Here is an 11,127-nt window from a genome sequence, read left to right as displayed (position 1 = left end):
CTCTCTCTCTCTCTCTCTCTCTCTCTCTCTCTCTCTCTCTCTCTCTCTCTCTCTCTCTCTCTTTCTCTCTGTCCCCCCCTCTCTTCTCTCTCTCTCTCTCTCTCTCTCTGTCTCTGTTCCCCCCCCTCTCTCTCTCTCTCTCTCTCTCTCTCTCTCTCTCTCTCTCCTCTCTCTTCTCTCTCTCTCTGTTCCCTCTCTCTTCTATCTTCTCTCTCTCTCTCTTCTCTCTCTCTCGCTCTCAAAAAGGAACACACCAAAAGAGAGACTGATCCTTAAATGTTTTTTTCTGTCATGTGTTGATGCTTGCAATGAGTATAAGTCCATGTATGCGCAAAGGCACTTGGCCAATAGAAGCAACTCTAACTCAGATGTATTTTTTGTGCATGCTCACTCACCACACATTTTTGTATATAGCCTATATATAACTATTTTACTCTCTGAAGTTTTAATAGCATGTCTGATGGCATGAAAAGAGTTCTAAGTGTATTTTGATTATACACAACATTTTATGCATAAAGATACAGTATGGGTTTACAAAGACCGTGGGTGAAAATGTATACAATTTGTTTTATTACAATGTAGCAGACACTTATCCAGAGTGACGGTCGGAGCAAGAGTCATAATGTTGACATGACATGAAGGAGTTAGAGCACTAACAAGATTATGTGCTAAGTAACTAGGACAACAAGTAAACAACATAGCTAGAATCTATACAAAGCAGTAGTGTTAATTTTGTTGACTAAGACTAAAATAGGACTAAAACTAAATGGTGTGTTATTCAAAAGACTACGACCAAATCAGAATTTGCCGTCAAAATGAACACTGGTGGTTATCAAACATTTTCATGTCAAGGACCCCCAAATGTATACATATTTGGCCGTGGACCCCCATTTGGAACCTCCTCAAGGACCCCTGGGGGTCCGCGCACCCCACTTTGAGAACCAGTGCACTAAGTAATCTAACTAGTGGCATCTGGGTGGGAGAGAGAGGGGGATGTTTATGGCATGGTTATGCAGGAGGAAAGCCGTCCAGAAATGGGTCTGTCAGTGATTCTGTCTGTGTGGCTGCTCTCACGAACCTGATCAAACAAATGTCTTGTGCACGCTGCCAGTGGGCCAACGAAGAACCTCTCGGAAATGTTTCGCATATGTTTCATAATTTTTTTAACATTTAACTTTTATTTTATAATGGCAGAATCCTTGCCCATGGAGTCATACTATAGGCTACTTTATGGTAGCGTGGGACCAGACGAATCTGCAAGTGCAAAAAAAAATTGCACTCTGTGATTTGGGTCTGGCACCGCTCCATAGAGAATCCATTTCCTGCTCCAGAAGACGTGCGTAACCAATCAGGGCCCAGTATTCGAATATGGGAGACTGTAATTGGTAGTTGGTTGTAGGTCTAACCAATTGCGTCGAGGGCCATTGTTTTGATCCCGCCCCTTGGGAAAAAAAACGTCCTCATGGAAGCACCAGACTCATATCCACGCAGTGATATAGTCTAGCTACGCCAGGCTAACTTTATGGCATATTGATCACTGTTTCCCAAACACTTTGGTCGGTATCTGTTATTGGGTCGCGGACCCATGTTGATGGGTCGCGACTCGCCAATAAATATTCCTTTATTTTCCGTTTCCTACATTTGGTTTTTTATTATTATTTTAAAAGATTTTCAAATGTTCCCCAAAAAGCCAAAAATGTTCATGAATTACATTTTTTTTTAAATCTTTCTAAATAATTACCTAAATAAACTATAAAAGTGTGCTCCTCAGAGCACAGGTCTCCGCCAGGCCGGGTTGCCTACCCAGGGCCCGCAAACGTTGGTCATAGTCTTTTGGAATGGGATCTGAAAAATCTAACTTATAGCTTCTTGTGTGAGTTTGGGACAGAATCTGTAAGAGTAGTAGCACAAAGTGTGTTATATATGGTAGAAAATGTAATCTGGAACAAACAGGGACTATAATTGCATCATGATCCAAGGAATCCAGGGAGGAAAGATGCTGATTGTGCGACCTACGGTTCCTGTAAGAGTGGGCACTTTGGGTTGGAGAAGTGTGGGCACTAAGGAAATCTGGGCACCTAGGAAGACTGGGCACCAGAGAAACTGGGTACTATAGGAAGAGTGGGCACTAGGGAAATGTGGGCACCCGGAAGAGTGGGGGCACTTTGGGGTGGAGAAGAGTGGGCACTAGGGAAATCGAGAAGAGTGGGCTCTAGGGAAATCTTGAAGACTGGGCACCGGGAAGACTGGGCACCTGAATTAGGATTTGTGTCCACCGGGGGTGCTGTTTTTTAACTCGCTGCTTTGCTACAGATAGTTCCTTCCACACAATGGAGAGCACACTTTTAATGATGATAATGTGCTCATTCACATGGATATAGCTATTCAATGCCTGGTAATAGGTGTGGTTTTCTCACATTTGTATATGCAAATACATTGAAAGAATGAGCATGAATGGAACAACCACTGAAACATTGTCTTTACATGCTGTTATGTGTCACACAAGTTTCCACATGAGAGCTGCTCTTACTATTTCCAACCAAATTTCATGCACACACAGATGACCATAGTCGTCATTACATACAGTCATTTTACAGGAGGCTATATGAACAGAACATGATAGCTCCTGGTCTATGCAACCAATGAAAACCATTATTATTATTATAATTGTGGCGAAAACTATGGTGGATTACTGAGCGTGTGACATATCAGGAATGCCGTCTCATTTGTAGCATCATTGTTAATAAAGTATTAAATCTCACAGGCAGTGCACCAGTGCACCTAGTGCCCACTCTTCCGGGTGCCCACATTTCCCTAAAGCCCACTCTTCCTAGTGCCCAGTTTTCCCGGTGCCCACCTTTCCTGGTGCCCACTCTTCTATAGTGCCCAGTCTCCCCAAAAATATGGTGCCCAGATTTCCCTAGTGACCACCTTTCCTGTATTCACATCCACTCCTGCAAACTTTGGAAGCCAATCTTAGCCAATCATGATGGAATTTGAAACATTTGACAGATCGTATTGATGTTGTCATCAATATTTGTTTATGGGACAGACACACACCCGGACAGACACACGGACACACGGACACACAGACAAAGTCAGATATAGAGAGGTTGGCACCGCTAAAAACTTCTAAGTAGTACTATGCTTGTAGATCAGCTATTTTCACTAGTTTGGGTCAAGGGGAGACATCAAATTTCTCTTTTGGGTCTCGAGCTAAAACGTTTGGGAACCATAGATATAGATTAGGCTATTGACGTCTTCTGGACACTGTAAGTCTGAGATGCACATGAAGACATGCTGTTATTAGACCCCGTCTTCTTTATTTGACAGCTTGGCAAGGGACTACAAGGAACATAATTGGCAGTGTTCATGAGTGGGAAAGCCGGCAGTGGATTGAGTTGATTTATGTCTCATACAACTGGTTCATCATGTGCTGGGAGGTGGAACTATAGGTGTGTTAGCATGATCCACGTGCACATCTCAGTGAAACTCCTCGCTGTCAGGTGAGAAGAAGCGGCTGGTGACTCTATGTGTATCAGACTAGGCATATGGTGTCCCTAAAGCCCTCCTCACGACAAAAGTGTCAACAACCCTCTATACCAGTGGTTCTCAAACTTTTTCATGTCAAGGACGCCCCAAATTGATATGTATTTGGCCGCAGACGCGGACCTGAAAATATGTTGTGCCAGGGACCCCCAGAAGCAAAGATTTGAGTTACAAATGTTGTACCCCAGTTTGAGAACCAATGCTCTATACCACCTTGACAACAACATAGAAGGGGGCTATGTTAGGCTGTTATTTATTGACTAACAGCTCTGCCTTAAACGGCAGGCTGGCTAGCTAGCAAGCTGGCTGACCTGGGTCTGAACCCTGGGTACAAGTCTTCTTAACTGCCGGACCAAAGTGCTGGACCCCCCCAAAAAAACCTCAAGAGAAAGGAAATGTCTGTCTGCACACAGTATAAAGCTCTCCCGTGCTTTCTTTTTCACTCACTTCCTTACACCTGTAACCAGTGGTGTAAAGTAACTAAGTACATTTACCCAAGTACTGTACTTAAGAACAATTTTGACATAATTTTACTTTACCTGAGTATTTCCAATTTTCAATGCTTTTACTTCTTCTCCACTACATTTCAGCGGCAAATATTGTACTTTTACTCTTTACTCTGTACTTTGAAAACTTTAGTTACTTCATAGATTTTGATTATTATTACAAAACATACATTAACCACTTCAGTCCTATATACCATGCCATTTGAAAATAGCCGATCTACAAGCTCACAATGTGTCGCGAATGGATGCGACACATTATGAGCTTGTAGATCTGCTATTTTCAAAGGATTTTTATGAATTTTATACATTTGAAAACTTGTGAAACGGGACATTCTGCGTAACGACTACTTTTACTTTTGATAGTACATTTTGATACCAATACTTTTGTACTTTTACTCAAGTCAATGTTGAATTCCGAACTTTTACTTGAAACAGAGTATTTCTACATTGCAGTATTGGTACTTTTCCTAGAAAAAAAAGTTCAATATTTGAGTACCGTACTTTTTCCACCACTGCCTGTAACCCTGTGAAGTGACAATAAAGTTGATTCTGATTATTAGACAAACAAACAACGTTTCACCCCCAAGAAGGTCTTCATGGCGTCACCAAAAGAAAGAGCTCTCGCAGTGATCTGCGGAAGGTGGTGAGGTCGGCTGAGCGTTCCACAGGGAGCTCTCTGCTGTCCCTGGAGGGGGCGCACAGCACACGACAGCAGATTGCTTGAGTAGGGCAAAAAGAATAACGAAGGACAAAGTTTTTTGTTGATGCAAAATGTAAAACGCAAACTGTAAAGCCCTGGAGGGGTCTCTCACAGCCCGGGGCTCAAGGCTCAGAAACAGTTTTGTTTTCCCTGCGGCTCTCAGGGCCCCTGAATGAGGACATATGAGGTAAAAAATACAAATAACAAAATAAAACAACCGTACGAATCCTGAGCAGCTGCTCAAAATGGTACTTGCGCAATGTACAAGTGAAATCGAGAAGTGATTTTGTACATATTCGGCTTCTTCGCACATTTGACACTGCTGCTAAAGATATATAATGGCATCTGCTCTTGCACATTTGTGCTCTTGCACAACCCGCGTTGTGAGCTTGTAGATCAGCTATTTTAACCCAGTTAGACCTGAGGCCGATTTTAAAAACGCCTTCTAAATTCGAAAAAAAACTCCTGTTGCTATATACATAGCAACATCTAAAATGACTAAGATGCTTTCCCGGTTTTAATGGTATAACAACATATAGGCTTTCCCAATCTTAATGGGTTAACTATTTTTTTAAATTTCGGAACCTTTTCGCCTATAATGACATGCCCAAAATAGGGATAGATTACTAATCGATTAAATCGATTAGTTTGATTAACTATTGCACCCCTAAATCTAAGTTCTGTGAGTTGAGCATGCCAGTCCTTTGGACTAGCCTCTATCATTATAGGGACATTTCACTTTCAAACATGTTTGGGGTCATTTTAACGTATACTCCAGGCAGTTTTTAAGTTGCTTGATTCATTATTTATACACCCCCTTCCTACACAAAGCCATTGTAACTTCAAACTCCATTTTAATCATTATCGATTCATCGAAAACAACCGTCCTTGGCTGATAGAATGGGTGGCTGGTGAGGGGAAAAAAATAAAAAAGTAATCGAAAAAACATGGCCCCTCACGTATAAGGTGGGCACTATGAGTCACCAGAACCAAGGACGGGTGTTTTCGATGAATATATCAAGGTTAAAATGGAGTTTGAAGTTACATTGGGTTTGTATAGGAAGGGTGTATTCTGCTGCTCTGAAAGCGTGTCTGATAAAATCAATATCTGAATCAAGCAACTTAAAAACTGTCCGGGGACCGAGTAGACGTTAAAATGACCCCAAACATGTTTGAAAGTGAAAAATCCCTTTAATATAACAGGTAGCAGGGGGTTGGAGTTTCCTGTGATAGGAGGGGGAGGCTTGCGCCGAGTCTCGGAGACGTGCCACTTTCATTGCTTCCCAGCCTGTGGCCCGCTGTTATTGTCCACTGTGTTGACCTCAATTCCCCCCAGATAAGGAAGATCCTCAATTTGAATGACCCTGGTCGGATCGCTGGGAGAGTCAGCTCTTGACCACTTAAACCCTTTATACTTAGTCGACAGAGGTCCCCAAAAGGGGTCTATATTTGGTCCCTTCCTTTTTTCCTTCTATACCAAATGTCTTTGGTAACAATAGCCAATCTACAAGCTCAGATCAGCTACTTTCACCATATGTTCGCACCAGAATAGGGACGCTAGGGTTCACGTAGTTAAGATGTGTTTCATATGGTGTCAGGTTTTGCCTTTCTTGTGTGTTTTTGTAGGGTCAGGAGTGTAATTGATTGCGGAGGCAGTGGGTGGGGAGGTTTAGTGGAGGCATCAGTAATGTTCTATCGAGTGGGTTCCCTCTGTGTACCCTTCATCCTTTTTAAAAGGCAGATGGTTGTTAGATGTTTTTAGTGTATTTGGACAGATTGCGTGCATTTTGTTGAGATATAAGTGTAACTTTTACAGTACTTCACTTCAGTTTGTGTGCTAAATCATTCCATCCTGTTGACTTGACTCAATTGGCATCAGCTGACAAAACAGTCTCTATGCAATTATAATAATACTAATGAAGTAACATCTAATGTAAGAGGCAATCCCTGCTTGGCCTGGGGGGATATTGCGCTTGTGAGCTTCAGGCAGTGTGACTTCTCAACCAGGAGGTCATCCTGCATGACACCAGGGTCTACACTTCTCAATGAACGCGTAGGGAGACCACCTCCAACCACTGCAGAAATAAGATTTTATTCATTTAAATTCTGTATGTTCTGGAGCAGCGTTAACAACTCTCCATAGCATACTGTCCATAAACGTCAAGTTTATAGAAAACAAAATACTCATATGAATAGGAAAACAAGTTATATAATAGGAATAACAATTCAATTCAATTTTATTAAAGTGTCAAATCACAACAAGTTGTCTCAAGACACTTTACATGTAGAGCAGAGACCCGACATTGTCCAACCCTGAGCAAGCAATTGTGCGACAGTGGCAACAAAAAAACTCCCCCTTAACTGGAAGAAATGTCAGGCAGACCCAGGGTCTAGGGTGGGCCATCTGCCTCAACCGTGTTGGTGGGGGGGGGGGGGGGGGGGGGAGAGAGAGAGAGAGAGAGAGAGAGATAAGTAGTAGCAATAATAATACATATAATAGTGTAAGATAGTATATAATACTATAATATAGTGTAACAATAATGTTAGATAGTATATAATGGTATGGTATAAGAATGTTAAGATAATATACAGTATAGTATAATATAGTAGCAATCCACAGTCGTGCTCCATGGAGAGGCCCGGTCCGCAGTCACATTCTTGATCTGCAGCTGGGGGTCCGTAATAACAGTTCATGGAACTGTGAAGTGGGAGACACAAAAAAACTCTGGGGAGCGGATAACAATATCCAATATACATAATGTACTTGCTTAAAATAAATTAACATGAGGCAGAATATCAGTCCCATGTGCAGGGGTGCAGTGGAGGTTTTATCACTGCAGGAGCTCAATTTGAATGACTGAAAACATAACGCATGTCCATCACACGCCTGTCTTTACATAGATAGATAGATAGATAGATAGATAGATGGATAGATACTGGATAGACCAAAACACTATGAATCTCCACACAAGCCCTCGTCTTCTCTGCAGTCGAATACTGTGGCCCAACCTGGTCAAGAAGGTTGACGCTGCCCTCAACAACGATCTCCGGATTATAACTGGCTGCCTGAAGCCCACCCTTGTGTCCCACCTGTCTGTCCTTGCAGGAATGCGATAGGCTGCTACCATCAACCTGGCAAAGGAAAGCCCAGACACATGACTGGCATATCCTGCATGACACTACAACGACAACAGCGCCGCCAAACAGACTCAAGTCCCCCCCCCCATACAACAAGGTGGCACAAGAGATGCTCCGTTCTGTCTCTGAGGACCTGTCTACAAGCGTATGTACAGTATGGCTGGTGGCATCCTGGAAGCAGGAGTGGGAGTCAGCCGGGCCCTCACGTGTCCACCGCCGCATCAGTGACCTGGGAGATGGCATCATAGGAGAAGACCTACTACTTCGGCAATGGACGCTGCTGAACCACCTGTTTACTGGGGTCAGTTGTATACAAGTCAACTAAGAAGTGGGGCCTGGCAGACAGCACAGCATGCGAGTGTGGCGAGCCTGAGCAGACCGCAGAACACATAATCACCACCTGTCCCCGGTACAGACCACCTTCAGAGGCCGGACTCTTCCTGTCACAGTCACAGACTTTGTCATTGATTGTAGTTTCTAGGTTTTGTATTATCTATGTATTGTGTTCCCTGGTCTAGTATTCTTGGTTCTATGTTTCTGTTTGCCCCAGCTGTATCTGATTTGTAATCATCCCTCATGTGTATATTAGTCTTGTTCCCCAGTCATTCTTTGTCGAGTTATTGTTTGGTGTCACTGCATTAGTTAGTTTGTATTTGTAATTTATTTTCTGTTCACCTACTGTTTATTAAAACACCCAACTATGGGTTTTGATCACTACATGCCTGGCTGTCCTGCTTTTGGGTCCTCACCACACCAGTATGTGACACTTCCAAGTGGGACCAGAGATAAGGGCGTGGCTACACGACACAGCGTTGGACATTTGACGATGATAAATGAAAGAAGAAGATAGATATATACGATAGATAGATAGATAGATAGATAGTGATGGATGAGTATGAGACACAATAACAAAACATTAATATACAGCGCAAACATAAAAGTAACAAACAATTATTCAGCAATACTAAAAAGCATACAATACAAAATGAATTTCAATTTACCTTGCAGCTGCACAGTCAGTTTATTCAGTATCTCTGTCAGGTTCCTGTAGTGGCGTCTCTTCCTGAAGTCATTCTCAATACTATTGTCTCGTATCTCGTTGTCTCGTATCAGCAGTAGCAGTAGGATACTTAACAGGTTCCAAACCCCATTTATATGCAGCCGGGCCATCCTTAATCTACGCTGTGTCACTCGTTGGGTTTCAAATTCAGACCACCAAGCCTGAGGGTGATTGTTCTTGTCGGATAGCGTGCCATGAATGGTTGATTTTTATCAAAAGTGGGGGAACGGGCATTTGCCCTCCGTAGAACTGCTTGAATACCCCTGGGCGCCACACAACTTGTGCAAGTAAGAGACAACACTTGACAGCAGATAGCAGAACATAGAATATCACAGTCTCTTGTGGTGTCACTTTGCAGCAGATTAACGTAAGTCGTAGTGCCAGTGCTGCAGCGGTGGAGTGTAATCAAAGACATATACAGTGTAAATAAAGTGCTAATGCCTCTATGACAAAACTGACATGGCGACAGAGCTTAGCGCTCGTTCGTTCGACAGCCTGCGGGGTTGCTGTTCCATAGTCTGGTCATGTGGCTTTTGTTACATAGGTATCATTTGCCTAGCCTGTCTGACTGCAGCGGCCTGGACAGTTTGTGGCTGGGGTGGTGAGTATCCTTGATGGCCTTCAGGTCAGTGTGTCTGATGTGATGCTGTCCATTTTCACCTCCTGGCTAAGTCCATTATTCAGCTGCACATGGTCAGGTGCTGCAGACCCAGATGTCTGAGCTTATAGTGTCAAGCTTTGCAGGAACTATTGTGTTCAATGCCGAGTTGTAGTCCACAAACAGCATTCGTGCTGTTCACCTCCAGGTGAGGGAGGGCGGTGTGAAGAGCCATGGCAATTGCATCGTTAGTGGGTCTAGTTTGACGGTATGCAAATTGCCATGGGTCCAGTGTGGCAGGCAGCATGGAACACATGCAGTCCCTCACCAACCTTGTATAGCATACTGGCAATTGAGGTACGGATGACATGTCTCCAGTCGTTGAGACATGATATCTTGCGTTCTTGGGACAAGCACAACTAGACTGATGATAGGTTCTTGGTTTACCTATGATCTTAGATTACTATTTCTATGCATTTGATGTATTACCATGTGTTGTCCTTGCTTACTGTAAATCGCTCTGGATTAAGAGCTTCTGCTAAACGCCCAATTTGTAAATTGTAACCAATTGCTAACTCACTATAGAGCTTTGGGACAACTGTAGCACTCTTGACTACTCAGCTGCCACTTGAGCTTTATATTTATTAGTAAATAGTGCCACCTAGTGGTCAGAAGATGGAACTCCTGCAACGTTTGAACTAAAATGTTAGCAAACAACAGATTCTATCATTATGTCATATACCATTAAATCACAGAGCAGGGAAGCTGCATACACACTATGGCCAGAAAGAGATGGGTGGTGAAATGTTCCTGCAAACACTAAATCAATCACATTAACTTACCGCTACTTTACCTACAGTCAGACATAGATGAAGACAAACACTCGCTTTCACATGCATGTGTGTAATATACACTTCCTGCTATTTTCTAAGTGCACTTGTGAGGATCCATTGAGTGCATTAATTCCCAAAACCTTAAAGGAGCACTTCACCCATTTTTAACCTTATCTTCATGTAATTATTCCTCACTAATGCTCATTATAAGATGGCACAATTTTAGTCTTCTCACTCTGCATCTCATTGGTGGGCTATGGACAGTTCAGATATCTGTCAAGACAACCCAATTACATCATCAATGCAGATTCCAAGCTAATAGAAATGACACCCCTTTCTCTTATTGGAAAGTTATGTTCTTGCATTAACAAAAACAAAAATAAAAGAATATACTGTACACAATAATATATAGTATACATTGTATGTGTTCACAGAGTGTAAACATTGACCTATATCGGTACACAGGTTTATACTCCTGATTTTAATGTGGATATGGCACTTAAGTGGTTAGCCAATCATGCACTTTATATTGTGTCTACTTATACCAGGCATTAAGTTCCTAACACATCCAAATGTGTATGGCAAATAAATGCAATTTAGATTATGATATATACGACATGTATAACTTCTTTAAGATACAAGTCAAGTTCATTGTTTGTGTGAGGATGCATAACAAAAAAAACGTATTCTTATAAAGTTTGAGAACCACTGTTTTAGCACATCCAATGGATTTATTAAGAGAA

This window comes from Gymnoscopelus microlampas (genome assembly GCF_963454915.1).
Source record: "Gymnoscopelus microlampas genome assembly, chromosome: 12".
Taxonomy (NCBI): domain Eukaryota; kingdom Metazoa; phylum Chordata; class Actinopteri; order Myctophiformes; family Myctophidae; genus Gymnoscopelus; species Gymnoscopelus microlampas.
The sequence above is the reverse complement of the archived record's forward strand: the minus strand, read 5'-3'. Positions refer to the sequence as shown.